This window comes from Corapipo altera, unplaced genomic scaffold (assembly GCF_003945725.1).
Source record: "Corapipo altera isolate COAL_440 unplaced genomic scaffold, ASM394572v1 2, whole genome shotgun sequence".
Classification (NCBI taxonomy): Eukaryota; Metazoa; Chordata; class Aves; order Passeriformes; family Pipridae; genus Corapipo; species Corapipo altera.
This window is the reverse complement of record NW_020884890.1, coordinates 2847495-2873163: the sequence shown is the minus strand read 5'-3', so window position 1 is coordinate 2873163 and position 25669 is coordinate 2847495. Positions and strand designations below refer to the sequence as shown.

General features: G+C 36.8%; 1 protein-coding gene across 1 annotated transcript in view; it reads left to right on the top strand.

Annotated features, from left to right (window-relative positions):
• The window catches only part of LGSN (lengsin, lens protein with glutamine synthetase domain), a 90930-nt gene that overhangs the window by 4870 nt on the left and 60391 nt on the right, over positions 1 to 25669 (top strand). Inside the window, exons 2-3 of the mRNA XM_027644793.1 lie at positions 12786 to 12902; positions 25302 to 25431. The gene's annotated coding sequence lies outside the window, so the exon portion shown is untranslated. The remainder of the gene's footprint in view (positions 1 to 12785; positions 12903 to 25301; positions 25432 to 25669) is intronic.

Sequence of the window (25669 nt, the reverse complement as noted above, 5' to 3'; positions counted from 1 at the left end):
ATTCCAGCCCTCAGCTGCTGGTCTATAGAGCCTGAGGAACAGAGATTGATGGGACAGACCTGTGCTACAGGGGCACCTTTCTGCTATGGAAATTTCTGTGCTGATGTGCTGGAGATGCATTTGATGTATTTGTGAGTTTGAGTAGAATGAAGTGGTTGAAGAGAGATACAGAATTAAACTTATTGTAGGAAATCTACAAGTTGTGCTCTAGCACGTTATCAAAACTGAAAGAGTTTGCAGTGGGTTTTGCATATTTGTTTGGTTTCTTTGGCCATGCATATTTATAAAAAAATACTCTGAATTCATTATGAGGATTTAGCACAGGCCTTTTCACCCATTAATATAAACAGGCACTTCACATACAAGGTGTGGTGTGGTAAAGGTTTCTGGTATAGCATCATGATCTTGGGCTAGATCTTGTCTATATTCTTTCATGATAATGAGAGGTATTTTCCATTTTCAGCTCCAAAAGCAGCTTCTGGTTTTTGAAGAGGTCCTTTTAGTTTCTTTCTGGAACCCTGATAGTACCATGGACTGATTAGAGGGAGTAGAGAACTGCTACTGATAATCGACAAATACAACCATTGTGAAGCCCTTTTTCAGTTGTTTATTGGGAAAACTCAGTGCATTCCCCATGTTGCTTTTGTCTGTTCAATAAAAGAATTGTCCATATAATGGACTTTATGGTGTTAAAACTTCAAAGATATGCTGAAGAAGGATTTTTCATGACTGAAGAAGTGGTGATCTTTTACAGGCACATGCTGGAATTGTCACTTGGCGGGTTTAACATTCATAATTGACCCATAGGCAACATATAATCCAAGTTGATGGTATTTAAATATTACAGGAGTAATAGCTTTAGAAAATATTTACACAATATTACCCACAAGTAAGTTTTCTGTTGTTAGGCTCTTTTACAACATCTGCTAATTTATTCCTATAAGTTAAGTTAAGTAAGTTAAACCTATACATTAGGGAAGATGGACCTTTTTGATTTCATTTAAGTTGGATTTTCTCTGACCACTTTTTGGAACAGTCCAATGCTGTGACATTCTGGATGTATCACAGTGTTTATCTGAGCAAGCTGTTCGAGCTGACAGCCTGGTAGTATTTTCTCAAGATGTGCTAGAGGCCATAGGGGCAACAAACAGGGTCTTTGGTGCTGATAGTGCTTTCCATATTTGCTGATTTTTTAGGAAATTTTTGCATAAAGATCCTATACAGCTGCTGTTAAAATACTGCAATATTTTTTTGTGTTACTGTTTTTCAACAATGCTACCCATGAAGACTGATAAATGGGTACTCTTAATAGTAATATCAGACACTTTAATGGCAATTACAGGAACATACAGCAATTGCAAGGACTCATAGCTTTTCCTTTTTGAAAAGTTTTTTTGGATGAGTGTGAATTTTTTTTTTCTAAAATGAAAACCACAGATTTTATTGCCTTGTACTCTTAGTGCTGCAGCCGAAACTAAACAGTAATCTCTTTGCTCAGTCTGTTCAGATTACTGCAGCTATCACTCACTCACTGCCTGTTCAGCATCCTCTTCACACTGCTCCTGATTTTTTTCCCTCTGTTGCTAGGCAGGAATGTTCATTGATTTTTCTGTGGGTTTTTTGTTGTTGTTGTTTTGTTTTGTGCAGCAAAATAACAATTTACTGAGATAGGAAAACTTTACATGTCCACTTGTATAACTCACTATATTTTTTTTGTCAGCTGATATGCTGTACTGTCACTAGACTCAAAGTTTATCTTGTAATTTACTAGTGGAATTCCATTATTGTTAAAAATCATTGCCTTTCATCTTATTTATGAGATTTGAATTAAAAATTGAAAAATAGACACTAAAGCTGGTAATAGAAGCTCTGCTGCAGTTCTATTCCATGCTCAAATATGACCTTAAATTAAATGACAAAATTATTATACAAGAAGGAAATTTAGAACATAACATAGAAAGTATAAATTATTATATTTTCCTGGAAGGCATACAACTTTTGTCCTTTTTTTGTTTCTTTGATTAGTGAACATTTCTCTTTTATATAGTTCAGTGGCCTTTATTAATATAATAAATAATATTATATTTATTATGAAAGAATATAGACAAGATCTAGCCCAAGATCATGATGCTATACCAGAAACCTTTACCACACCACACCTTGTATGTGAAGTGCCTGTTTATAGGTGAAAAGGCCTGTGCTAAATCCTCATAATGAATTCAGAGTATTTTTTTATAAATATTCATGGCCAAGGAAACCAACCCACACGACCCAGTTGGCTGAGGGTTCAAACAACCAAATCTGTTTATTGGAAGCAAACAGCACCTTTTATATGGACTTTAAAACAACACGTGAGTCTCTTAACCAATCACCATGTGGTGCCCCAATGCCCATGTGTGCAGTAGTACATTTGGGACTTCGTCTCCCAGGATGCCCCTTCCAGCATCCCTAAAACATGCCCCCTACATAGTACTGTAATTGTCAGTGTGTTAGGAAAGAGATACCTGTATTCAATTTAACAGGAAAAACAAATCACTTGGAAGCCAAAATATTTGTAATCTCACAAACACAGGGAGTTTAACTAGGATTAGTCTAAATGGAGAAAATCACATATATTTAAAAATCAAGATGGAAGTTCTAAGCTAATACAAGGAAAAGATTAGTAATTCTGTACATGTCCTAAAGAAAATGTAGTGTCTTTTCTATTCGGACTTCGACAAGAAAGCATCTGAGAACTGTTGGCCTCCATGACCTGGTACTGATATTCTTTTGGATCCCTAATTTCTTTTGCCTTTTACTTGAGTAAACTGGTCCAGTAAAACAATAATATGCTAAGTCTTTGTTATAGAAAAGGACTTTTGTTGGTCTTAAAGCATAGACTGTATCAGGCTATCAATAAACATGTACTTTTTGCAATATAAATGACATTCAAATGGTATTCTAGGTCTTCAGCTATTTTGCTTTCAGTCTGCCACATGAACTCTGCACTAGCCTTTGTTATGTGTGTAATTAAGTTGCCTTTTCCCAGAGTATTACTTTGGTCAACGGTCAGAATGTTGTCCAAAATAATACGTACCAAATTAATGGTATGGCCCTGTATCCCACTGGGAATGTGACTGAATACATTGCCATATGCTTGCTCAAATTTCTTTATGCAGAACAGTCTCCTTTGTACCACTAGAGCCATGCACCTTTTTAAATTCTTCAAACTAATATTGCTGAACCTACCATCAACCCCAAAACCAGAGGGTGTAACATTCCTGCACTTCACATACATGTGTGTGTCATGGGTCATCTACTACCTGCGACTCCTAGAATGCTTCCATCAACGCTGTCTCTGTACAATCCTAAACATCCACTGATCACATTATGTGACCAATACATCTGTTCTAGAACAAGCAGCAGTCACAAGTATTGAGGCCATGTTACTGAGAACACAGCTGCGATGGGCAGGGCACATCTCAAGGATGAAGGACCACCGCCTCCCTAAGATCTTGCTTTATGGTGAACTTGCCATCGGTTGCCGCATGAGAGGAGCCCCAAAGAGAAGATACAAGGACTCCCTGAAACAACATCTCAGCCATGGCCATATTGATCTACATAACCGGTCTACTCTGGCCTCCAATCAGGAGGTCTGGAGACACACCATCTATAACACTGCTGATGCCTTTGAGAACGCACGTAGGATCACTTTTGAGGAGAAAAGACAACGCAGAAAGAATTGTGCCTTGCAGAATATACCACCTAAGGAGTCTTTCTGCTGTGCCTTTCACAACCAGACGTGTCTATCTCGTATTGGCCTTTTTAGCCACCAACACTCTTGCAACAAACGTGGGTAGTGCCGTCCCCAAATCTTTGTCCGTGAAGCCTAGCCATGAGTGAGATGTGCTGTCAGCACTGCAAACCGTAGGCATATGCATTTCAGCAATAATCTTATTCTCTGAAACTATTACTTCAACATATTTCTGATACTGCATGGGTAACTTTTTTTAATAATGAGAGTTAGCATGTCCTCACCAAGAAGCATGGGACAGATTTGTTTCTACATCTGTTTAGATGCAAAATTCTGGAGCCTGTGCAACTGTTGCCTCTCTGTGTCTAAATGTTCCCATTGTAGAATTGCACAATTCCTGCCTGAAACACTACTGTGTACTTGGGGATAGAATAGCAATTCCAGCAGTTTCCATGGCTGTCCAGTTTGTCATGAAAATATTATGGTAGTAATTTCTTCGATTTTCAACATCTTCTCACATTCCAGTATTGTCCAAAAGGCATGAAACGTCACATGGGTATCTCCATCATAACATAAACACTTAAAATTGGGGCAGCATGTTTAATGTGTCTGTGATGCAAGTGAAGCTATAGGGGCCAGAAGTACCCCAGGTGTATGTGGTAGCAAGCTAAAAGAACTACTGCCCTTAGAGTCATAAAGGAAAAGTAATCTCACTGCTTTCTTCCTAGAGACACACCACTCAGAAGGGCAATATGTAAACTGGGAAATACCATCAGAGCCATTGGAGTAAGCAAGTGCACCCGTGTGTATTCAGTATGTACTTGGTTTATGGAATTATAGATAATCGGTGATAGTTTGGTTTAAGGTTGCCTGAGTAGATATGAAAATACTGTCTTGTGACACACCCACAGTAGATACTTGTGCATAGTGAAACTCATGTCCTTGAAGCTAAACCTTTGGAAGGGAGGGAAAAGGAGGAGAAAGATATGGAGCTAAGTGCTTAGTCTTACTAAATACGTCACAACAAGTATTTCAGTCTAACAATGTTTGCAATGACAGAAAAAAGTAAAGTAGCTCTCCAAGATGTCCGTAGAGCCACTGTTTCCTGCAGACTATCTGTCAGGTACAGAAAGATTTCAGTATAACAAAAGAAACTTGATGCAAAGACTTCCTATTTATTAGAAGAAAATTCTTAGGATACAGACAAGATAATTGAAAAACTGATAATAATTTTTTTCTGCAGGAATTTAGGATTACTGAGGAAGCTTAGAAGCAGACTCTCATATTTTCTCTACATAAAGTATAGTTTTTAAAGAAACCAGATTCCAAAATTTACTGATGTCTTTTTTGTAGCTTGTAATTTTATTAGAAATCCCAGTATTTAAATAAGCTCCATTGTAGAAAACCTAATAAAATTCTGAGGTACATTTCAAGATCTAATTTAATCATTTACAAGCAAGCAAGAAACAGTCTGGAGACATTTTCAAATGTCTAGGCAGTGAACTCTGCAGACACCGTTCCTAAGGATTAAGACTACAAACTTTAGAGACAACCTCTGGAAACAAGCACAATATACTGCTCAGTGGATGCTCTGCTGTCTTTAATGTTAGGCTCATAAGACAGCTCTGATCCATACATTTTCTGAAGCCTCTATTCTTGTTAGTGACTTAGTAAGCCTGGACTTGAACAGAAGCTTTCATAACCAAGCACTGCTTGTACAAGATAAAGGTTACTAACCTTTCTCCAATTTGAATAAAATACATTGTAAAGAAATGCAGGAATCCTTACTCTTTTTCAAGGGTACCACTGTGAATACAACTGGCCATAAGTACTTTTCCACTGCTCATATTTTGGGGCTTTTTACTATACTATTTTCCAATTTTTAACTATCCTTATTTAGGGAAGAAAAAATGCTATTTTAGTCTTCTTTCAGAAAATAACCTAAGGTCTTTAGTTAGATTTTACTCTGTTTTATTCAGGTACATTCTCACATATGAAGTCAATTTCGGAAACAAATAAATATGACTTCATCTGTGATCAAAGAGCTGAACAAAAGGTAAATTTTGCCTTTGGAAGTTGCCCTCTAGTTTAAAAGATTACTTTTCAAAAGCATCTAGATTATCTCAGAGCATAAGTCAAGGCAATAGTCACTTGGGGATGCCCAGCTTTAGACAGTTCCATCATGAGGGAATTCACACCCTTAATTAGATGTTACAGATTCCTGTTCAAAACATGAGAAAGACTAGGAGACTAAAAACAGAATCAGTAGGAGTCAGCACGGCTCACATAGCAGACAAAAACCGTAGAGGAATAAAACTTAAATTAACTCAGACAAACTCTTGGGGAATTAAGCTGACTTTCTTTAGTCAGGATGCAATCAAAAGGAAGGAAGAAAATAGGCAAACATGGGGGTTATTGAACATAACCATGACGTTAATATTTTTTAAAAAGAGAAACATTGTAAAAACATACTATGGTTTCTAAGAAAAAATCATTAAAATACTGAATAATTACAAAAAAGGAAGAGGTATCATCATAACCTGCAGGTGAAGAAAATTGTCAGCCAAGTAAATAACTCCTCCTGTCAATTCATAAATACATTTCAGCATGTGCAACAACATCAGGATAATACTGCTTGAAACAAATTAATATTTTAAATTATCTCCTTATCCATCATAGTCTTGAAAAGAAAAAAGAATGTTTCTAAAGTAATGGATCTGAGTGACTCTCCGCTGGTTTTCCCGGAGGAGCTTGGCCACACTGTCCCCCTTTGGCAGGAGGAGAGAGAGACCAAGCTTCCCCGGGTGTTCCGTGGCGAAAATACCTTTAATCTTAAACTCGCGTGGTTTATATGGGTTTGGGGGGAGGGCAAGAAAGAGGGCTGTGATTGGGTCAAGGTGGGGGGGGAAGGGAGTGGCTTGAGAGCCCACTGACCAATGGGAGATACAGGAGGACTGCGTTCCAGTAACCGAGACAGGGATTTGGGGAGAGGCGGGTACAACAGGAGTCAGCAATCGGGGAGGGGAGACAACGTTGTTCCGAGTGGGGGGGCCGCGTGGACCGGGGGAAGTACATAACTCAGGGAAAACCTGTACAATAAAAACGCAAGTAGTTGTTTTTCTGCTTCACTCAGTCCCGGGAAGCTGCCGCTGTGATGGGCCCATTTCTAAAGCTGTTCTTTCCACATCTCGTAATCCTGCCGTTCACTCACACTAAAGATTCCTACTTACAATTTTCTTGTTCACACACTGCTTCACTCAAATCCATCAATTCTCCAGAAACTAAATCAGCATGCATTCTTCATTATTACAATTGTGAGTCATCTTAACTGCTTTTATGTACTGTTTTCTCTACTTGCAGCACAAGTTATTTATTTTTAAGATTTTCGCTTCCCTTGTTTGACAACCCTTCCTTCTGCTTTTTCTCTGCTGGCATTATAGGGACCAAGAATATAGTTTTCTTCATCTTATTTGCCATAAGACTGCATATTTATTTTTTATTTATTCCCGTGATCTCAATCCTGCATCTTGTGCATGAAGCTACCTCAGTCTTCTTTTAGAACATTCTTCGAGGATTGCAGTTTTCAACCTCAGAAGCAGAGTTGAAAATTTATTACTCTATTTTCCCCTGCTGAATGTTCAGGAATGCAGTTTTACTTTTAGTCTTGGGGATCAGTTGGCTTTCCTCTCCCTTATACTCTGTATTTCCCTTATTTTGTCTTTATCAAGTTTCCCTGACCTGAGCTGTCAGTTCCTTATGTTTTGTCTTCTGCCATGTTATTATATGGCAAAAAATGGTGTAAAATGTTGTCTTCAAAATAACTGTCATTGCTTTAAGAGACTGAATTACAATGAAACTCGTTAATCTAAAGTTGCATTATTGTTATAGGTTAGAAATCCGAGGGGGGGAATTTTTCTTCCCCCTGCCCCCACTGTAGGAAAGACGGAGTTTGAATGGAAGGGGGAGGCAATTAGCTTTAAAAAAGAACCTTGCTGGCTGAACCACATTCCTAACGGATGGCCCATCAGAGGCTGGGGGGAGAGGGGAGGAGTTTTGGGGGAGGGGTTTGTTGGCTCTTCTCGGAAAGGAGAGGGCAGTTTTTTACTGAGCTCTCGCTCTGGGACAGAGACAAGGGTCTTGTGTGCGTGCTTTTGGAGAGAAGGCTGGAGGCTGGTCTTTCTGGCTTCTTGCCCTGGTTAGCCCTGACTGCTGGCCTCGACTTGCAGGCAGGCTGTCTTTGTCTCCGTCCTGGACCTGCTGCATTTTTGTCGGAGAGTTTTTGTACTCACTGGGAGAAGAAAGGAGGAACCTTGGGACACCATCATCTGAGGACAACAGTGAGTTCCATGGGGGTGGACTGTTTTCCTTTCCCCCTTCTTCCATTGGGGGAAGGGTCCCCATTCTCTTTTCGGCTTCTCCGGTGACTCAAGACCACCCCCCAGACCCCTCCCTGTGTGGTGACCGCCAGCGATCCTTCAGCGACCCAACAGTGGCCCCTGTCAACCATGATTAGAACTGCATTAAAAGACAGAGGAATATTCAGACCTTTTTCTTTTGTTTGAAGGGAACTTTTGGGTACAGGACTATTGTCTAGGGTTTTTTTGTGTTCTGTTACTGTTTTTGCCAACGTACATATATCTTTTAATAAAGGGTTGTTATTTCTTCTGTTTTTCCACATTTCCTCGATTAAAGCCCCTTAATTTTGAATTTACAATTGCTGAGAGAGAGAAATTTGGTCTATCTCATAACTCATCCTCTTTAGCAAACATTCCAGTCTCTTCGAACTGAGACAATTATATAAGATATAATGTAAGACAGGAAACAAAATGATAAACAGAGAACACCCCAATCAAAGGTGAATTTATGAATTGGTATTCACACAAAATCAGACATTTAACTCAAGCTAAATCAGAATCATTTCCATTCAAGTGGAAGAAGAGACACCTAACTAATATGGTTATTTAGTTCTAACATGGCTCGCACCATGTAGAAACCTACTGTAATAGGATACATCACACTTAGCTTTTGCCACCATGAGTGTTTAGACAATACTCTCAGGCACATGGTGTGACTCTTGGTATTTTTTTCCCCAGTTTGCATTTCATTTTAAATGTACTACATTTTTTTTCTAGGTCTGTTTTCATTTTTGCATTTACTGTTTTGAGGTCTGGGATGTCTACTTCAGCCCTATGTTCTTCTGTGTATTGTGTGATGATTTTGCATTGCTAATAATGGGACTATTTATGAAAGTAAGCCAGATATTGTAGATGGGAAAAAAAACCCAATAGCAATAATTTTCTTTCAGTCCTAGGTATGGATACATGGTCCCCCCAAACCAAATCTTTTTAATTTGGGTTTTCTCACTCAGAAGAAGCACAATGGAAGGAACCAAATACTTCATAGCACTTCAGACACATCTTTGGGCATTTTATGGAGCAACTAATGGACCATCTGCGTAAATAATTGCTGGAGTTCTATAGGTGTATGTTTCTTCTGAAATTAAGCAAACCCAGTTCCTTCAGTCTTTTGCTCCAGAGAATGTATTTTGCCTTTTACCCTGGCTCCTTTCTTGAAGCCCAGTAGCCAATTCAAGCACCCATCCATGTCTGTAGGAGTAGAAATTCTACTTTATATTTAACATCTGCAGTACTGTTGTTTATGCATCTCGTTATGACTTATTTTTTCACCATGGTTAGACAGCCACTGCTTCACTTTGGCTTGTAAACCACAGTGACTGACAGGTTTCATTTTGAAGAAATTTTGCAAAGTCCTCTTGAAGTTGTACTTTTGGTAAACCCTAAGCAGAATAATACTTTGCACTTCTCTTCTTTTTTAAATTCTTTTATTGCATTGATCTATTCTCCAATTTGTTCTAATTCTGCCATTTAATCTTCTTGTGTACCCTCCAAAGCCTAATATTAAGTACAATTGTAATAAATTTCTCTTTTATTTGATAATCTAATTTACTGATTCACATTATTGAGTAGTACCAGGTATAAAGAAAATGTCCATGGTTCTGTACTCAATCATCCCTCCTTTTGGACAATGAACTAGTAATTTTAGTTTTTTAAAAAGATACTTAATAGTTAAAATGTTTTCCCAAGTGCTTTTGCACCCATCTTCCTTTAGTTTTACCAAGATATTTTTATTTGATTGCTTGTAATAAAGTCTCATGCAAGTATCGAAAACTTTTTGTAAATTAATACCAATGATCTTTTCCACTTCTATCCACAAGGCCTATTGCCTGGTTTAGAAAGAGACAAAATTGGTTTAATGCCAGGTATTCCTTACAAAACTTTTAGCCTATCCTTTAAAGACCTTCAGATGATCTACTTGTTTATTGCAGTACTTTTCTGAGAATTGCAGTTGGCTGACTTGTTTGTAAGTTCCTAATTCCCTCTATACCTCCTTCTAAAAGGTGTTAGAATTCTTTCTGGAACCTTATTTACCACCTACAATTAGCATGAGAATTAGAAAACAGAAAACTTGGATTTGAGACTTAAGACAAATTTTAAACCTAAGAAATTCCCTCCCTTAGCAGTGTGTTAACCTCAAGACGGTTATGCAGAAACCATTTTATTGCATCTTGAAGGAAAGGAATAAATCTAGATCCAGCCTCCTCTCAAGAAAGAATTCATGACTCTGGACCACAGGGAGACAGGAATGCCTGTCTGGCATGTTGTCTGGCATGATATGTAACATTTCTGGACAGGATGGCTTTCAGACATGTCACTATCCTAGGATTTTTTATTGCCTGGGCAGCAGGGTATCACATTTCTGTGTTGTCATTCTAAGTCACTTACATTGTACTATGTGCTATATATGTCACATGGATGCCAAATCCTCGGTTTGGAAAGATACTTCTGGGGCCAACTGTTTGAATATTTCTGTTTGTTCTCTTGTCAGATATTCTTGGAATAGAGGATGCAATGTGATTTTAGGCTAAGGGTTTCCAGCTGAAAATACGAGAGGCAGGGAGGGCACAAGAGCAAACTATTGGAAAAACAGGTGCTATTCAGTCTTGGGAGCACAACTGATGGACACTATGTTGAACTTTGTGAGGGAAGAACTGTCTGACTATAGACTTACTGGATTTTTGCAGGGTTAATAGCATCTTTGTAAAACATAAGAGTTGAGGAGTACATGTGTAGGTCAATTCCCTTACAAGGAGAAACTTATGTCTTTAGAAGCTCCCAACACTCCCAATATGCTGTTTGGCAGAAGTTCAGCAATTTTCTTTTGGGATTTTTAAGATTATTGCTCCCTGTACAAATTGCTCTTTGTCCCACGGATCTCGTCCAGACAAAGTCTAGTTTGATAGTGCCTTTCCTCAGGCAGGCCAGATGACATGGGCTGTGGGCCAGCACCTGTAGCTGGTTGATCCTCTTTGTACTACTGCTGCTATTGGGGGCATTGGGTACCTCCTAATTGTTATAGTGACATTAGGTACTCCTTTGCCCTCATCCCACCAAACTTTCACTTCCCACCTTTGTACCAGGCAGAAATGTTGCCTGAAGAAATATGAAGGAGTTATAGTGCAGAAAAAAAATAAGAAAAATTATTTTTAATCTCAACTGCTCTTTTGATCAACCTGCCATTACTGGATGCCAATTTGATGTTGTTTTATGAGTCATTTGCACAAAATCCTGAAGAAGAGGAAAAGGGCATGGTTCATTTATAAAGCACACAGGACACTCAAGTGCTTTGACTCTGGTCATTGCAGCAATACAAACAGTAATTAGACTCCAGTAAAAAGACAGATTGTTTCCCCCTACTGGTTCCTTTCAACTTGTTTGCAACCTGTTTTTGCACAGAGCACCACAGCTATTTATAAACTGCAAGTGGGAGCTGAGAATAGGAAGAGCTTTGTGTTCATGGGATGACAGTGTCAGGAGAGCAATACTATAGCTAAATTGGGATGGCCTTTACAGAGTCCTATTTTTATGATTGTAATACTACTGGTATTCTGGGGACTGAAATCTCACAGATATGAGCTTAGCTTCATGTAATTTATCTCTTCTTATATATAAAAATAAAAAAAGTTATGTTAAAAAGCTGCCGCTTTTTTTGAGTTTTTTTGAGTAAAGCGAAGATGAGTAAAGCTTTTTGGCCTCTAATTTTAGCTATATTAAATTAATCACACCAGAAAATACAGTTAGGGGTGTGGGTAAGACAGGTAGATGCATTAAGGGAAAAAACATGTCTTCCAAAAACCGTGCAATGGTAGAAAATTCAGAATACTTCTGGCAGGTCTGCCTGTGCCTGCGAATGAGCATCTTGGACATTATTTTTCTGTTTCTCCTTTGTTTTGTTCTAGATTAAAAGAAGACACTGCACAAGGGAGTGGTGAACCTAAAATTTCCAGTCTGTCTTGCTCTTTTTAAAGGGAGATATCATTCCAAAACTTTGGATACACTGGGATAAAATACTGTAGAAATACCAGCTAGAAGCAGATTGACTTAGCATCAATTTGAGCTCCTACAAACTATTAGATTCTCTTACTAGAACAGGCAACTGCAATCCAGTGCACCACCTGCATTTGCTAAATAGATGTTACAGAACCATATACTAAAAGACATACTTTTAAGTTTTCTAAAGAAATAGTTTGAATCTGTCAAAACTCTTATTCAAATTTGGCAAGATACTTGCTTCTCCTTTCAACATAGCAACAAAATAACAGTACATGTCTGTTTCTCTTCTTAAAATTATGGAAAAGGAGTTTGCAGTTTTGATTTGCAATCTTCTTGAACTGGAATTAAAATCAATGCATTATACTCAGTTCATGGTGAAAATACATTTTAAACCTACTATTTGTACTCATTCAACACAATTGTCTTCAGAGGCAATGATGAGTGAGTCAGCACCAGAGTAATTACTGGTTTTAACTCTTCATGATTACGACTAGGAAAGCATAGCTCAGAAAAGGATAGCTTCTCAATTTCTACAAAATGCCATTTAAGAATAATGTAACTTATACAGCACTTGTAAAATATAAATCAAGTACAGACAACTCCCAGTTAATAATTACCCATTACCTTTTGTCACTGTCTAGTGAGTTGGAGATCTGAGATGGGAAAGGCAAAGGGAGATACTCAATTTAGCTGTCCAGATTGTCAAAAAAAATAATTAGAAAAGAAATGTAGAACAAAGACCTGAAGACAAAGGAAAAGTGAGTAAATTTCCTTTTTGGTATATGTGAGGATTAAGTAAACTTGTACTCATAAAATTACAAAACAAAAATCAATGGTGTTACTATCTGATAATTGCAAGTAAGTTATACAAATTTACAAATGTTGATATTCACAGAGAGCTGGTTTTGTTCCAGTAAGTATTTAAAGAAATATTTTTATTTGTTAATTTTTTTAATATTTCATTAATGGTGGAAAGTGCTAGATTAATTAGAAAGTTAACAAAGTTTCATATCAAGATTTTTTTAAGTCACTGTGGTTGTACGAGAAGAAACAGCTGTGTGTGTGTGTAAAAATGCCTTGTTGAAACTGGCTATCTTTCTTCTTTGATAAAAGGAAATCAAGTCCCTTATTTAACATTCTGAAGGTACAAATACAAAAAGTATTCTAAAAGCTGAGCAATTTTTTTGCATGTAGCTCTTTACCTGCTTAAATGCTAATGTAGATCAGCAATCTGTAACAAAGACTTCCTAAACCTTTTTTAGTGGCCGGAAAAGCCTAGAATTCACCTATAGCTGCTCTTTTAGTGCTATATCCATAATCAAATGCAAGTTTTACTACTTCTGAGGCACTGAAGTGAAGTGCTGACAGCTTATGAACTTCTTGCCCAAATTAGCTTAAGCATTGCTTTCATGTACCAGTGCTTGTACATGTGTTGTATTTCTCTTCCTTCCTCCTAAGTAAGGTCTCTATACTTCTGGACAAGGCTGAATCATTTGTATTTTGAGAGAGAAGAAAATATTGACATATTTTAAGACCAGCATAATTTTAATAAATTGTTGAGTAACTGAAAGAGTAGACTACCAGTGTTATGTCCCTGAACTAATTTCGAAGACTCAAAGGAGACTTCGTTCAGTGAAGGTTTTCTGTTGGGGTCAGAGCTTACTGAGACAGGACCTTGGTATTTCAGTTAGTAAGATGTAAATAAAAAATTATTATAAAAAAAAGAGAAGAATGGGGCAGGAACCTCTTAGGAAATCTGTTTCTGAAGTTTGTGTTAGAACCAGATCCTACAAGTATTTGTTAGTCCATGAGCTGAGTTGGTCCATCTTTACAATAATTTTCACTTTACCTTACTGTTAGTTCTGTACTACATTTAGTTACCTTCTCATTAATTAAAGTCATAAGATGGCAGCTATTTGGAGTTGCAAACATTATTACTTGATGGAATCACAATCATTATCTGATTCAGATATCAAATAGAAAAACGTATAGGAGGAACAGGTTTTGGATAATATTCTGACAAAATGAAACAGTTTGTATCTCTGTAGGAAGGTTTGTATAGACAGATTAGAAATAAGATCAAGTCAGGTCTGCAACAGCACATCTAGCTGGCTGGTCTTTACAGGGAATTTATAGAGAATGATGCTGATGGCATGGTTCTGCTATTTTTTAACATATTTTTAAAACTCCTTTTATCTTTTGGAAGTTCTGATGAAGCACTTAGAAGCAGACAAGATAGAACAATTTTTTTATGATGCTGGTAATGTTGAATTCAAACTCTCTTCTAACTGTAATACAGATTGGTCTCTATGTATTTTGCAGGAAAGCTTACAACATTGCCATTATTAATATAGCATGGGAACCACAATGCAGCACACAGTTAACTGAATTTTAACATCTCTTAAGTTTAGGCTGTAATGTTTAAAAGGTGTTCTTTTATTGTGATGTTGCATTCTGTCCCTAGCAGCTTGGTATGTCTAATTGATGCTTATGCATGTATTTGAATGCTATCATAACACTCATAATTTATATGACCTTCATTATGGATAAATTTACAACAGGAAAACAAATCTGTTGAAAAAAACCCCATAATTTTTGTCTTGGAAAAGTTCCAGTAAATAAAACAAGTTCATTCTGTGTCTTGTTCATACTACATTGCTTAAAATATTTTTTTTGTGCATGGAACTCTGTTTCTATCTGGCATTTGGGAACATTTCTAACATGCAGGATTCATCAGAAGTTTTATGTTCTCTTTATGTTTGTGATCTGTAAAGTTACTAAAGTATAATAATATTCCAGGCTTAACTTTGATATATTGCACAAAAAGTTGCAGTTATTTTTTGTGTCATTTTCTCCTGCATGTTTTTCGTTTGTCTCTAATTTAACACTGAGATAAAGGACTTTTGCTTTGTAAAATTGATTTACTATGATGAACTTCTCCTGCTGCTGTTTTAATCTTTGTTGATCTGGATTTATAGTGACCTCTCTTAGAGAAATTATTTTGTATAACCTGTTTTTGTTTTTTTTTTCATTAGGATTTAAATGATTGTTTCAGCTATATCCCTGAGGGTTTTTTCGTGCGTAGTTTTCATCCTCAGGATTATTTCTGGTTTACATTAGTTGTGTTGCTGTTTTCTTGGTGACCTACTTGGCTGTAACATTGTCCAGACAGTCTTTTTGGCTATACTCTTTTTAATAGGCTGTTTCTAGAAATCTGCTTGCTTGAACAGCATACAAATAAAACAGCAGTTCAGGTCATCTTTCTGGTAATATGCAGAATTTGCCATAGCATCTGTTATTTTGGTGTCTTTCTATGTTGGCTTTAGCTATGATATTGAAGTGAATGTATGGTTTTCTTTTCTATCAACTCTAAGCTATTGAATACTACAATTTCCAGTTTATTCAAATTCTAATTAAAACATCAAGGTGTGACTTTCCTTGGACATTATTTATGTATATATGGCACTTTATTATGAAGTAAATCTATTCCTTTATTAATTGAGAGCCCCCCCTGTAAAAGTAAGACATTGACAAAACAAAGTTGAAAATACATTCCTGATAAACCCATTAATATCCTAGATTTAACCTCAAGGACATTTTTATATGGCCATTTTTAGCTGGCAGCAGTTAAAAATCTTATAAAGTGTATGGACATGAAGTGATGCTAAAACAAACTGGGCAGAAAAATGTCCCTTAGAGGTGAAACAGGGCAAGAAATGATAAATTGTTATCTGTTCATTTTTGTGATTTTGTAACCTGTAGGCAAAAATCTGGGAGTGAATCCTTTCTCCATTAGTGTATTGATAATTTATTTTTCCTTATGGTCAGCAACTGAAAGATTAAGAGCCTTGTGCTCAGGTAGCACAACTACACAGCAGTGAGCAAGTTGCAAAACAGTGAGGGACATTGTCTCTTCAGTGATTCTTCAGCTCACTCAAGGATTGCAAACATGCAAGGCAGGTCACACAGTGAGAAAAGTGTAAATGCAAACTACTGTCAGTAGCGATTAATAACAATTACAAGGAGAGACAATTGTGGTAGTCAGAAATAAGTCCTTCTCAGTCTGTAGAATTTGCCATTAACTACAGACTTAAAGTACTTCTGCAGCAAATTCACTGCTTTAAAGACTGCAGACATATACACAAACATAAAAATGTAAGGTTGAGGAACCAAGCACTAAAAAGTTTGTAAGTGCCAGAATGAACATATGACATAGAAGCACATATATAAGATCTGTATAATTCATTACAGCTGACAGTGCATACTATTGAAAGTCTTTTCTGAATCATTGCCTTTCTCACAGATTTTGCTCTATCACTTGTATCTGGAATCACCAGAAAAATTCATTGATTTATTACTCTATGCCATGTCAAACAATGGAATATTTTATCCCTACCTGATTTGTAGGAAGCTGAAGTATGGAGAGGTTAAGGTCAAAGGGATCCATTAATTTTATATATCTAACTGAGAAGAGTGAGGCCTCATTTTTCAAATAAGGTAGTATTTTTAGTAAGCTGTATGTCTAGAGCAGAGATTCCTCTGACAACAGTTACAGTCTGAGAGCTTAATACCTCAAAAAACAGATTATGTGGTTGCAGTTTTCACTTCTTGTCCCAGGCAGAGCAGCTAGGACAGCCAGGAAGGGGAAAAAAATTCCTAAACTCATCTATGAGTCACTTTATGGAAATGGTACAGAAACAGGTTACTCATCACTATAAGTCCTGTAAAGTTTTAATGTGTTGAGTACAGAATTTCTAAGGATTTTGATTGTCTTTCATGGGCCTCTCAGGGTATGTGTAAGTGGCACTTTAAAGCTTTAAAATGTGGCCATATAAGATAGTATTTCACAGGGACAATGGCAGGTTCATCCTTAAAATATCTATATCTTGCTCAAGTTCAAAACTGTGGCCCAAAGTAAGAAGTGGAAGACAGGGGAAGAGTGAGAGGGATATAAAATATTGCTGAAAAAAAAATCTCAGATTTTTTTTTAATATGTAGAAAACAACGTAGTTTTCCTTATTCTATTCTCGTAAATAACCAAAGTGTTATTGCTAATGTTTTCTAAAAGTTTCCAGGCTCAGCCAGATTTTCAGTATGGAAACTGCCATCTTAAACAACTGTTGTTGGGCATATTTAAAATAACTGATCCAACTTTTACTGGAAGGAATTGGCTATGGTTATCTCAGCCACCTGCCTTTCCAGTAATTGTAAGGGCCTCATTTTTCTCTAAGTTACACCAGTACAAGACCAAAATATTTTCATTTTTTGTAAAAGAAGTAACATCAGTGTAAAAGTGATATAAAATAATAAAAATAATATCATATAAGAAAAAGTTTATATCATTTACTTAGATAAGAAACACATGGTACCTAATATAAATGTAATGAGTGCTGAACAGCTAAAAATGAGGTAATAAAGTGTAGCTTTTTTGCCTCATTAAGTATTTAACAAATATTTCTAAGTCCTATTGCTTTTCCAGACACACTCTGGCAGTTTTTCTAGGAGAAAGCCGAGTTTGTTTTCCAACTTGTTTTCAGTTATCTGCATCCTGACAAACGGAAGTCTCAGATAAGCAATTTAATTTACATCGTCTTTTTTATTTTCCAAAATGAAATCAATACTTCAGCTAAAGCACATGAAGAAGTGCCTATATATCTTCTAGAATGAAATCCTATGCCAAAGGATGAGAGATCTCTTGCACTTTTTTGTGTAGATCACGAGTTATTTCACTGACATAGAAGAAAATACTTAGTTTTAAAACTGGAGGAAATCAGAGAAGTGAAATAATTTTAATGAATTTACATGGAATGAACACCTTTAGACAGTTTCTATTTGTATTTTCAACTGTATGTCAGATAAGAAGATAATACTTAACTGTATGTCAAAAAACAAGAACAGTCGAGTTTGAACTCAAAAAAATATATGAATTATGATAAACTAAGCATATCTTTCCTCTTTCTTTTTGCCTTTTACACACTAAAGAAGCTAATTATCTATTTGTGTCTTCTCTCTGTAATGAAAATTCCATTGTCCAGAAAAATCTATTTTGATGAAAAATTATAGTCAGAAATCTGACTTTTGCTTTACTTCTACTGTAGCAAGCACGACAATGTCTTACCAAGACTAAGATAACTTGTTGTTTTGTTGCCTTTATTTTCTCACTAATCTGGAAAGTAAAAGTCTCGGATAGCATGTTGGACTTTGTGTGTATCTGGAGCTAAGTTACATCTTTCGTAGAATCACAGAATAATAGAATATGCTGAGTTGGAAGGGACCCATAAGGATCATCAAGTCCAACCCTTAGCCCCCAAGAGTCACACCATACACTGAAGTGGCTTTTCATCAGAGCACAGGTGTCTTACTTTTCCTATAATCTTTCTTTTAATTGTGACTTATTAGTTTCTCACAGAAAAATCTAGTCTCTTTTCTTTGCTAATAACCTTATTAGTCCACTTCAAGTCTCATGCAATAATTATATGTATTATTTTAAAATCCTGTTACTTTAATAATAGGAAAAGTGCACAGGAAATATATGATATTCTATTCCTGTGAAATTAGTCATTTCAGGAACTGGTAAAAATCTTAGGCATATGGTGAAATGCTTGGCTTTGCAGGTATTACTGTCAAGTAATTTGTCAAAGCTTCTGTGAACTGTGAACTCTGAGACTTTGGTGGAGCTTGCTTCTTTTTATGAAGGAATATATAAATATAAGAAGCCTTAGCTCCCCTTCTGCCTCACCCATATATATTCATCTAAAAACAGTTAATGTTTTGAAATAGCATAGTCACTTCATGAAATTGAGAAGTGATACATGCTACTGTATGGCTGTGCTGGGGCTGTGTTTGGGATTTGTGCTGAAACTAATGCTGATAAAACGGCAGTGTTTTACTTTACTGCTGAGCAGGGATTCCACAGCATCAAGGCCTTTTCTACTCTTCACCCCACTCCACCATCGAGAAGGCTGGGGATGCACAATGGGTTGGGAGGGGATGCAGCTGGGACAGTTGATCCCAACTGACCCAAGGGGTGTTCCAGACCATACGACATCATGTATATAAAGTGGAGGGAAGGAGGAGAAAAGGGAAGACATTCAGAGTGAGAGTGTTTGTCTTCCCAAGTCACCATTACATTTGATGAATCCCTGCTTTCCTGGGGATTGCTGAACACCTGCCCATGGGAAGTGGTGAGTGAATTCCTTGTTTTGCTTTGTTCGCTTGTGTGGCTTTTGCTTTACTTATTGAATTGTCTTTATCTCAACCCATGGGTTTCCTCAGGTTTAGTCTTCTGATTCTCTCTCCCATCCCACTGGTGGGGGAGTGAGCAAGCATCTCTGTAGGGCTAAGTTGTTGGCTGATGTTAAACCACTACGCTGTCTATCCTGGGTTCACTTCGAGTGTCCCACAATGCAGACACATCCTGACAGAAATTTTAAAAAAAGCAAATTTTCTTTAATTTCTGGAGCTGATGAAGTGGATCAAACAAATAACTGTGTTAAAATACTCATCTGTTTTTCCTTGGTTTATTTTTAATTTATGTCAGCTTCTCAATCTGCTTTATTCTTGGCCACACAAAATAATGAAGGAACAGAACAATGCAGGTAACACACAAACAGAAGTGAACAGCTGAGAGGGAGAGAAATGGGTTGTTTAAATTCAACTATTGTGGGACAAGCTGTTGTGAAATTCTCTTTAGATGGGTGATCTGACATCCTTGAGGTGCTTATCTTTTCCTCTTGAGTAGGGAACAAGGTCTTGACTTAGGTGTTCAGCCTGATTAGGCTCAAAAAGATTAGTGACACTAATAAGTTAGTTACACTGTTGCAGGACAGGACTTACGTTTCTACATAATTACAAGAACTACTTTCATTAAAATAGAAATATGTTGAAATAACCACGTTTACCATAGGTGGAATATTTCTCAGGTGTGTCCATTTTCATGAATCTTCTGCAGATTTTAATATTATGATGGATCTCTGGCAGGGTTCTCTAATTACTACTAGTAATCATACTTGATTTCTTGAAATTTAAAGAGTTGTTTCAACCTGCCCATCCTTCCACATGTGTGTATGTTTATGTATAGTGTACATATAACCACATGTTTTGATACATATTCTGAACTGTATAACGTTTTTTTGTGAACTACTTAAACTAAGGTAGTGAAATACCGTATGATTTTGTCATCAATTTCTAAAAATGTATGAATGTGTTCAATTTTTAAAAAGCTCTTCCTTGTATCTTCAGAGTGCTTTATTTCTTAAATATGACTACAAAGAGTGAAAAAATAGTGTAAGTTAATTTGATCTTTTTCTATAGAAGAAAAGAAAAAGCAGAGCTAAGAAGACATTGTGAAGACATGACTGGGGAAAGAGGACAGGAAGAAGAAAGGGAGAGTAATGAGAAATTTTAGTCTTATAAGAAATTGAGTAAAAATAAAGATCTAGGCTAGGTTACAAGAAGAAAAAAATGAGAGGAAGTTAATATCATCTGTCCTGAACTTGTTATGTCAGTCAGAGATAGGAAATACCACCTTCAGAAATCTGAGTACTGTTGATCCAATGACTTGTCAATCACAGGAGGATTTCAGTACACTGATTCCAAAGCCTTATTTGCACCACTGTAGGAGTTACTGAGTGAAGTTTAGAAAAATAGGAGGCTTGCTTGGAATTTCAGGAGGGAGTTAAATGAGATAAAAAATAGAATGAGCAAAATGGAAAAGATAAACTAAGTAGAGTAAAATAAGAGAACAAAAGGAAGCAAAAGAGAATCTTACTGTAAAGTCTTTCCTATTTTAACACAGACTGTCATGTTTGCTATTTTCCTGGAACAAATCTGTCCAAAGTTATCAGTTTATACCCACGGATAACAAGTGCTGGATACTCTAATGCTTCTTTAGATAATGAAAAGTGATTGTGATACCTGGGAGTCAGGCTCTATGAGTAGCTGTATGCGAATATTTCATGATATGACTTGCTTGACCTACCTTACACCTAGTTTGGAGCATTAGAGTGAGAAACAGACAGACATTTTCAAGCTTGAATGCTCACTTAACTCCCAAAACTAAAATTAAACCTGAAATAAATAATCAGGGGCAGTCCATGTTGGTGGAGCCAACACTTCTGAGTAACTTCTTTCAAACAAGGTGCTTCTTTCACTGTGTGCATGGTTTCTGAGAATTTACACTTGAAAATATTGGCTTCATTCCTCAGAATATTTCTGTACCATCTGTAAGTTTTCCACCCCTATTTTTCGTTGTTCATCTGTTTAAACAGCATTTTCTCATAGGTCCTGAACACAGTGTGTTACCCTAGAAAGCTACATGAACAACTATTTATCTGTTGGTCTCAGAGCCTTGAAATTTTTCAGGCATGCATTTTCCCCAAAATCCCTGCAAGGTGGGGAGATAACAGTTCTCTCCATTATCTGAGTCACTAATGTTTAAGACCAAAAGATGCTTAATGCAAAAGTCTTCACTCAGGTAGTGCCAACTTCTTCAACTTTGCAGAGACATAATCCTGCAATTCATGTACTGTGTGAATTTCTGCCACTGCCCTGCTTCTGCCACCTTACACTGGATGTCACTGCATTTCTTGGGGACCTACACTAAAAACTAAAATCTCCCGCAGGATTGCCAAACCAGACATCTTGTCAGTTATCTTTTCTTAGGGGACCAATTTAGAAGAAGCCCTCATACCATTTCCAATTAATGATATGAAGACTTTTACAATCTATGTGGTAGTGGATATATTTGTTCTTTCCAAAAAAGCAATGTTGCCTTTTTTTTTTTTTTTTCACTCGTGAGAGGCAAAAAATGTATATTTAGATTTTCATTCTAATATATAAGAATCTGGAGCACTCTTCCACTTTTATGTGAGAACACCTTAATCAATAAAATATGGGTTAGGGTAAGGAGAGAAAAATACATACTGAAACAGTTTCAGTTTTATGAAGTAATTATTTATTTGTACAGAGAGAAAAGACAACATAGCAGTTTTAAACTGAGATATAAAAGTCAGGCTTAGGTTTCAGGTTTAGTATATCTTATATTTGAAAATATGAGTATATCTTATAACTTTGAAAAGTAAGCCTTTGAGCTTGGCAAAATGGAGCAAGACACTAAAATCAATTTATGGAGGATAAAATCTACAATTAAAAAAAAAAATCACATATTTAAAAAATCAGGGACTGGAGCATCTTCTTACAAGGACAGGCTGAAGGAGTAGAACCTGTTCAGCTTCAAGAAAAGATGACTGAAAGGGGACCTCATCAGTGTCTATGAATATCTGAAGGGAGGGTGTCAAGAGGATGGAGCCAGGCTCTTCTCAGTGGTACCAAGCAATAGGACAAGAGGAGATGGGCAGAAACTGATGCACAGGAAGTTCCAGCTGAATACGAGGATCAACTTCTTCTCTGTCTGGGTGACTGAGCACTGGGACAGATTGGCCAGAGAGGTTGTGGAGACTCACTGGAGATATTCAAGAACCATCTGGACAGAACCTTGTGCGATTTGCTCTGACATGATCCTGCTTGAGCAGGGAGGATGGACCAGATGATTCACTGTGGTCCCTTCCAACCTTATCCATTCTGTGATTCTGTGATTTTGACTTCATTCAAAAATCAAGTGGTGATTAAGATGAGTAAAATAGATTTTAAAAGCAACATTTTACAAATTACAAGACTTGTTAAAATTTGTTTGCATATTGAATTCTATGACGTTCTGGACTATATGATGAACACTATGCACAAAGAAACACAGAAATGAAAGTTAAGGTACCACATGAGTCTAAACAGTCAGCAAAAAATACCTAATGAAGCCCCAAAGTCTTGATTCCTACTTGTACTCCTGCAACTGTATAGTCATAATGAGCTTACAAGCAAGAATAGCATGAAAAAAGGAGAGATTTAATCTCGTTCTTTGGAAACTGAGAGTATTTAGTTCAGCACTGAAACTATCATCAGCCAAATGCAGAGAAAATTTACTTTATCATTAGATATGAATGTTGCTATGTGACTAAACAAGAGATTTCAGATATCATTGTTGTCAGGACTTTCAAGAACAAGAGTTTACTCTCACTATAAAAAGTAAAATGCAATCTGATCTGTTTCAATGGAAATATCTAAACATTTTTCCATGCTCCATTATCTCTGAAAAATGGAAAATTTATGTGACCTAAGCAGTAAATAATTGCTCCAAGTATACTGAATTTCACATTACATAATCTGTCCATTGTTAAACTTTCAGGAAGCATTAACCCAGAATGCATTAACTGTCTTGCACTAAGTATAAATAACACCAAACAACTAGAGCAGTTATGAATATGCCAATTTTTAGCAGTTCTACTACATGAAATGAAACATGAATTCAAGAAATATGTAATTTAAGCATGAATTAAGAATATTTAATGCTGTTATTCGAACAAAGTCAGAAAAAATACAAATTGGTCACATTAAACATGTCTATAATGAAAAATAGAGGGACTTAAATAAAAAACCATTGCAGAAATATGATTTAGAAGCACATACAAAGAAAGACAGATGGCATCTAGAGCAAGATGTATGCAGGACAGTGATACTGGGCTAGACATTAAGACCCTTCAATTTAGTTTTTTTTTTATATGTGGATGCATACAGACATGCCTATGGCTGCATTATAGTTGATGGAAGTCTAATCAACACAGTTGGAGTCAAAAGAGCAATTTAGTTCACCTTAGAGCAGACATTAAAGCTATGATCTTATTAGCAAATATAACAGCTTCACAGCTTAGATACCTATAACACTTAAATTTAGGTGTTTAATGTCATAGTGCAATCACATCCTTTTTCTCCTCAGCTTTGTGGGAAATTTATGGAGAAAAGCTTACTGTGAGAACTTAAAGAAAATTATTTTAAAACCCCTGATTTCAGTCAACCCTAGATTTTCACTCGCTCATACCCACACAAGAGATGTGTTTGTCTGAGTGGTCTGACTAGGATCATCTGTGTGGTATGACAATGGAAAAGGATATGGTTGTTGATTCCTCCCTGTGTCTCTTGCCTTCCTACTCACTGGTGATAATAAATGGGTTTTTGGACTGCAGTTCAATACCATTTGGAAATTAAACATTATTTCAGGGTGATTCTTCTGTTTCAGAATTTAATTTCTCTTTTCATGAATCTTAGACAATGGGTTACCCATTGTATATATTTCCTTGTTTGAGGTACTTTTAAGATTACAGTCTGCTTTCCTATTAGGATAAGAGGAACAGGAGTGATATATACAACATGGTGTTACCTTTTTTGCCATCCTTCTGTTATCGGACCACAGGTCCTCTGATCTTGACAAAACCACGTTCTTCAGTGTTTGCCAGTTTAGTTGCTGTCAGTTTTGTCTTTTACCATCAACACAAGCCATTCTTTTAGCTCTTGCTTTATTGTTTCTTATGGAATCATAGAATAGTTTGGGTTGGAAGAGACCTTTAAAGGCCATATAGTTCAACCCTCCTGCAATGAGCAGGGACACGTTTAACTAGATCAGGTTTCTCAGAGCCCTGTCCAGTCTGCCCTTGGACACTTCCAGAGATGGGGAAGTGTTCAGGGGCAGACTGAATGGGGCTCTGAGCTCTGCGTTACCCACCTTTCTGAGCTATGCGGTTTGATAATCAACACACAGTTTGTTAGTCAGTGAAAAAGCTCGGAAGTTGTTGTTTTAAAATAGATATGAAAGTAAAAGCTCTTTCTCATATTATACTTTTCAGTAAGTTGTGACAAAAATCAATCTTGCATTCTATTAGCACATGACAGTCTTTATTTTCTGTCTGGTGAAATTTAAATATGAATTTATAAAACTTGCTGGTTTGAGAACATAGGGTTTGTTTGATTTTAGACGTAGTTATGAAGTCTAATGATAAAGCAGTTATGCTATATTGTGCAGAGCCAGATTATCTGGTAGAGCAGATTAGGACCTATTCAACATGTACTTGCAAGGTCAAGTCATGAATGGTGACTACCTGCATTGGAAAAGTCAATTATTATGATTTTGTGCTAGTTTACCTTGTATACTTCATGTGATCTTTATTGTCTTGTGTCTAGGTCTATCCCAGTCAAAACCAACACATTAATCTTCCCTTTACTTTCCATAAATCTGCCATATCCAGCACTTCTCTGTATCCTTTTTGCTTTAGAGCTCAGGTACTGCCCCAGGAGGCAGCAGCACTGGAAGCTGAGTCTGCCAGATGTAGCCGCTGCTTCTATTTGACTTCCCACCTGGGCTGGAGTGAGAACATAAACACTGCACTGGAAGGACTTTTGCAGGTGAGTACTGATGTGTCCCCAGCCTCTGAATCACTTCTGAGTTCAGTGGGAAACTTACAGCATGGAAATTGTGCAGTCCAGGCTGACTGGCTGGTTGGGACCTGTTAACTTCCTCACCATCTCTGTTGGTTCCATCCTCATTCCACTCAATTTCTGAGTTTTTAAAGAGAAATATGGATGTTAGCAGACAGTTATGCTGTAATGACTGTGAATGGATGCAGAAGTTTAAAATGGGGAC